Raw genomic sequence first — 5958 nt, 5'->3', positions numbered from 1 at the left:
GTTTCCCATGGTAGGCTTATGCGGAAAGTCAGGAGGCATGGGATAGAGGGAAATTTGGCCAATTGGATAGAAAACTGGCTAACCGGTCGAAGGCAGAGAGTGGTGGTAGATGGTAAATATTCAGCCTTGAGCCCAGTTACAAGTGGAGTTCCGCAGGGATCAGTTCTGGGTCCTCTGCTGTTTGTAATTTTTATTAATGACTTAGATGAGGGAGTCGAAGGGTGGGTCAGTAAATTTGCAGATGATACGAAGATAGGTGGAGTTGTGGATAGTGAGGGGGGCTGTTGTCGGCTGCAGAGGGACTTAGATATGATGCAGAACTGGCTGAGGAGTGGCAGATGGAGTTCAACCCTGTCAAGTGTGAGGTTGTGCATTTTGGAAGGACAAATAAGAATGTGGAATACAGGGTTAATGGTAGGGTTCTTAGTCAGGTGGAGGAACAGAGGGATCTTGGGGTCTATGTACATAGTTCTTTGAAGGTTGCCACTCAGGTGGATAGAGTTTGTAAGAAGGCCTATGGAGTATTATCGTTCATTAGCAGAGGGATTGAATTCAAGAGTCGTGAAGTGATGTTGCAACTGTACAAGACCTTGGTAAGGCCATATTTGGAGTACTGTGTGCAGTTCTGGTCGCTTCACTTTAGGAAAGATGTGGAAGCTTTGGAGTGGGTGCAGAGAAGATTTACCAGGATGTTGCCTGGAATGGAGAATAGGTCGTATGAGGATCGGTTGAGAGTGCTAGGCCTTTTCTCATTAGAACGGCGAAGGATGAGGGGTAGGATAGAGGTTTATAAGATTATCAGAGGAATAGATAGAGTAGACAGTCAGAGACTTTTTCCCCTGGTACAACAGAGTGTTACAAGGGGACATAAATTTAAGGTGAAGGGTGGAAGGTATAGGGGAGATGTCAGGGGTGGGTTCTTTACCCAGAGAGTGGTGGGGGCATGGAATGCGCTGCCTGTGGGAGTGGTAGAGTCAGAATCTTTGGTGACCTTTAAGTGGCAATTGGATAGGTACACGGATGGGTGCTTAAGCTAGGACAAATGTTCGGCACAATATCGTGGGCCGAAGGGCCTGTTCTGTGCTGTATTGTTCTATGTTCTATGTTCTATGTTCTGAATTGCCCGTAGTGTTACATGAAGGGGTAAATGTAGGGGAATGGGTCTGGGTGGGCTACGCTTCGGCGGATCGGTGTGGACTTGTTGGGCCGAAGGGCCTGTTTCCACACTGTAAGTAATCTAATCTAATCTAATCTAATCTTTTAGAGACCTGCACATTTTCCAGGCTATGTATGAAATGCATGTACAGAGATTGACAAATGTGGAACTAACTCGAGTTAAAACAGTGTCTTGTGGATTTTTTTTGTGACTACTTACTTACTTTGGTTAGTTTGTAACTTTTAATTGCAAATGATAGTGAATTATTTTTTTAATGTAAAAATGGGTGCTTAAAGAAAGGCAATTGTACTTCGTATGCTGGCTGGTTTGCCTTGATCATGTACCTCTTGCTTTCCGGTAAGTACCTTTGTATGCAGACTGGGGCATCCATAAAATACAGCACTTGAAACAATATATAACATTTAATTAAAATGCTTGATAGCTACTTTCATGTTATCTAGTGAAGGCAGGGCAGTGCTTCACAAGTAAATTTTTACGCTAATGATTCCTGGACACTCCATTGTCATTTAGTGCCACTACATTCTTTTAGCTCCCCTCTTTTGAGTGGCTTTCTATACCACAGCGCCGTGGTCAGCTAGCTCATCTATCTTGCAGCCCTCTTTCTCATGCAAGCAAGCTGTAAGAATCTCAGGCCTTTTATACAATTGCAAAGCCTGAGGTTCTTGTACTATGTCTGCGTGGGTTTACTCCAGGTGCCCTGGTTTCCTCCCACAGTCCTGTTGTCTGAGTCCCTTCATTCATTCATACTTCCTTTCCCTGACGAGTGACCAAACCACAAGACTATCATAAGTATATGGTTAACTTTACCCCTACCTGATGCACTGCAGTGTCAGTAGTTTGGCCTCTGACTCGAATACTTTGAGCTGAAACTGCTCAAGCAGTGAACACAATGAATTTATGGCAAAAGACTTGCTTCAACTTTATTCAAAGAAAACAGGCCACCAAATATGAAGTAAGAAATGTAATAGGCGTCCTATACATTGACAACTGTTTGGCTCCACTGCACAATATGAATTTCTACTCTGTTATCTTTTTATATAACATTGCTCTGGAAAGCAAAAATAGCTTCCAGGCTTCAGAATGCTGAATCCTTACAAGACTATGGTGAAATTATATTTTCAGTCAAAAAGCCTGACAATATCAGCGAAATAGTCTGACTTTGAGCCTATTAACAGTGCAACAATTGTGTTTTGCTATTTGTCCCTGCTCTTGCTATTACAAAATAATGAAATCATTCGTTAAGTATGAAATTATATTTTGTATTTTAAAAAAAAGTAACAGAATGATCTTTCACTAAAATAAAACAAGGCTGCAGACTTGCATTTGTCAATAAAGTAAAATTCATTACACAAAATAAAAATATAATTAACAAGTTATCTAAATATAACAGTTTGAAAGATTTCAAAGAACATGGTGAAACAAAGTGACATCTATTCCTCAACACTATCACTTCATTGTTATTCAAAATCTAGATATTTTTTCCTTGCTTGTTAAATATGTATCTTTGACTTAACTGTTCCTTCACAGTTTCAATCTTGTGAGTCATGAAGCCTTTTAATTGAATACATATGCAAATGAGAGCTTTGACTTTCTTGATGTTTTAACAATCTGCAGATTTCTAACTAAACTCTCCTAGTCTGAAAGTTTCATAGACTATACTCTTTCAGTGAGGTAACTTATCCCTCAACTGCTCTGAACAATCTCCTTTTCTAGGATTGACTGTACTTGCTTTGAGACCAGTTCAGGCCTCCATAGAACTGAAGCCAAAAGCTTTTGAACCAAATTATAAAAGAATTTGCTCATTCAGAATTCTGCTACAACTGATGATTTGTGTTTTCTTCCTCCTCTACAACATAAACCAACTTCCATTAATACTGCAGGGGTTTTGGATCCACCTGCTCTCTGATACATATTTGTTTAATGTCATGGTTCCAGAAAGACTGACCTAATGAACTTTCAGAACCCTTCAGAAGAATAGACTACAAGCATATGCCAGAGGTTTGAAATACAAAATCAAGTTAAAGGTATACATTTAAACCATACAGTGTTCATCTCACTGTGCATTGGTAGGTACAGAAGACTGGTTAAAGTTATCTTCCCAATAAAGAGAGAAATAATATATTTTGTACATACTTCCACTAAAATCATAGAATCTCTACAGTGTGGTAGCAGTTCATTCGAACCAACAAGTCCACACTGACCCGCCAAAGAGTATCCTAACAGACCCATTTCCCAACCCTATTACTCTACATTTCCCCTGACTAATGCACCTAGCCTACACATTCCTGAACACTATGGCAATTTAGCGTATCTAATTCACCTAACCTTCACATTTTTGGATTGTGAGAGGAAAGTGGAGCACCCGGAGGAAACCCATGGAGACATGGGGAGAATGTGCAAACTCTATACAGGCAGTCACCCGAGGCTAGAATTGAACCTGGGTCCCTGGCATTGTCAGGCAGCAGTGCTAACCACTGAGCCACCATGGGCACCATTGGGTGACTGTCTGTGTGGAATTTGCACATTCTCCCTGTGTCTGCGTGGGTTTCCTCCAGGTGTTCCAGTCTCCTCCCACAATCCAAAAATGTGCAGGTTAGGTGCATTGCCCATGCTAAATTGCCCGTAGTGTTCAGGGATGTGTAGTCTAGGTGGGTTACCCATGGGGAATGCAGGGTTGCAGGGACGGAGGCGGGGTCTGGGTGGGATGCTCTTCAGAGGGTTGATGTGAACTTGATGGGTTGAATGGGCTGCTTCCACACTGTAGAGATTCTATGAAAATGGAGTGCTTTCATTATTGTAGGAATATTAAATATAAGATCTCAGGGAAGCAATTTACGCTCAACGTCAGTGAGACAATGTTGATAGATAATTTGACTAATTCACTAATTTATCTTGGGGCATTTTGTGATTCAGTGGTAATTCCCCTGTTCAGGACCAGAGACTCATGTGTCATGTTAGGGTTTGCTGGCTATGCAAGGAAGGTATGCAGTACAGTTCAATTGACTAATAATCAGACTGGGAATCCTTCCACCACATCAACACCATCTCCTAAATGAGAAACAAGATGTGTGTGAAGAAATGTTCAAATAAAATCTGAGTAACCATTGGTTTCTTTAATTTGGTTGGGGATTTGAATTTCCTTTTGATGAATTTGATCATGACATAATATAGAATTATAAAACTAATATATTTTAGGATTAAAATGTGAAAACTGCTTAAGGCTATTCCACAAAATCTTAGTCTGGAAATCATGAAGCTTCTACCTTATCCTGGATATTTGCTGATTGTTTTTTTAAAACTAAAATTGAAAAATGCTGTAATGTTACAGTATTACTGCCAGTTTAAAGAATCTCTTTTCACCTCTGGGACCTGTATTTCAAAATCATACTAGATTATAAGATGGAAGTCTCTTTTTGAATCGCAAAATGTCTAAGTAAGATAAGATTGGACAGATGCAATTCAATTTTGGCTAGCTGTGAATCAATTGGGAAAAAAAAAATACTGACCGCGATTCAGCACTGAATGGGTAGACCTGTTGCAAAAGAAAACTAAGGATTACTGATGAGAAATTGCATGTTCTGCTGATGCAATGAGAGGTTCAAAATAAAGCATATTTACAAGTAATTTTGAATGAATGAGGTAGGAGGTCTGGCAGCATCTAGCGAGAAACAGAGTTAGCAAGCAGAAGCTTATTGGAGTCTGAGTAATGTGGGCCATGTTGAAGGTCGGGCAGAAACTGACGAGAAGTCTAGTGAGGTTCATCTCAACATTGAGAGCATCTCGTTGCATCGTCCATGTTTTTGGCGAGTGGAGCAGCGTGTTTCCTGTTAGATGGTGGTGAACTGCCAATGAAGGGGGATTATAGCTTGTTAAACACCTTATTAACACCACAACTCACCTCTTGAACATTCAACTTCTTATTTTACCAAACATGCCAACAAAGCTAGATGTCAAGAAATCTTGACATGGAAATCAGAGCGGGTACTTGACCACTTCAGTAGACCACTGGCTGAGACCAACCTCCGTGTTGCTCAAAATCAACTGAATTTCAGGACATAGTTCACATGTGTCAGTAACTCACTAACCAATATTGGCATCAAAGATTTGCCAACCATTCATGACTATCACTCTGCTACACTTAGATAGCACAAACTAGCATTTCAAAGCACACCAGCAATTAGCATGAAAGGCTGTTGCTGGGACACTGCATGCACAGACAAATGCGTAGCTTGCAAACTGAATCAGATTGCATCTCTGTTTGCACATTTGCTGGTTTTAACTTGCTCACTTTGCTCTTACCTGCATGCCTTGCCAACTTGTGCCGTTAGCAGGGTCATTTAACCAGGCAGTTTGCAACGTTGGTCAGCAATCCTCAAACAAAGGGACTGTATCGGTGGATAGGTAGAAATTAAGAGCAGAAGTTTGTACCTGGCCAGCTTAACGCACTAGCTCCCTGCTTGCTGTGTACCTCCAAGCCACATTGGTGACCAACTCACTCTCAGAGGAGAAAGTGAGGACTGCAGATGCTGGAGATCAGAGCTGAAAATGTGTTGCTGGAAAAGCGCAGCAGGTCAGGCAGCATCCAAGGAACAGGAGAATCAACGTTTCAGGCATAAGCCCTTCTTCAGGAATGAGGAAAGTGTGTCCAGCAGGCTAAGATAAAAGGTATCCTGAAGAAGGGCTTATGCCCGAAACGTCGATTCTCCTGTTCCTTGGATGCTGCCTGACCTGCTGCGCTTTTCCAGCAACACATTTTCAGCTCTGATCTCCAGCATCTGCAG

Source organism: Chiloscyllium plagiosum, chromosome 10 (genome assembly GCF_004010195.1).
Source record: "Chiloscyllium plagiosum isolate BGI_BamShark_2017 chromosome 10, ASM401019v2, whole genome shotgun sequence".
NCBI lineage: Eukaryota > Metazoa > Chordata > Chondrichthyes > Orectolobiformes > Hemiscylliidae > Chiloscyllium > Chiloscyllium plagiosum.
The sequence above is the reverse complement of the archived record's forward strand: the minus strand, read 5'-3'. Positions refer to the sequence as shown.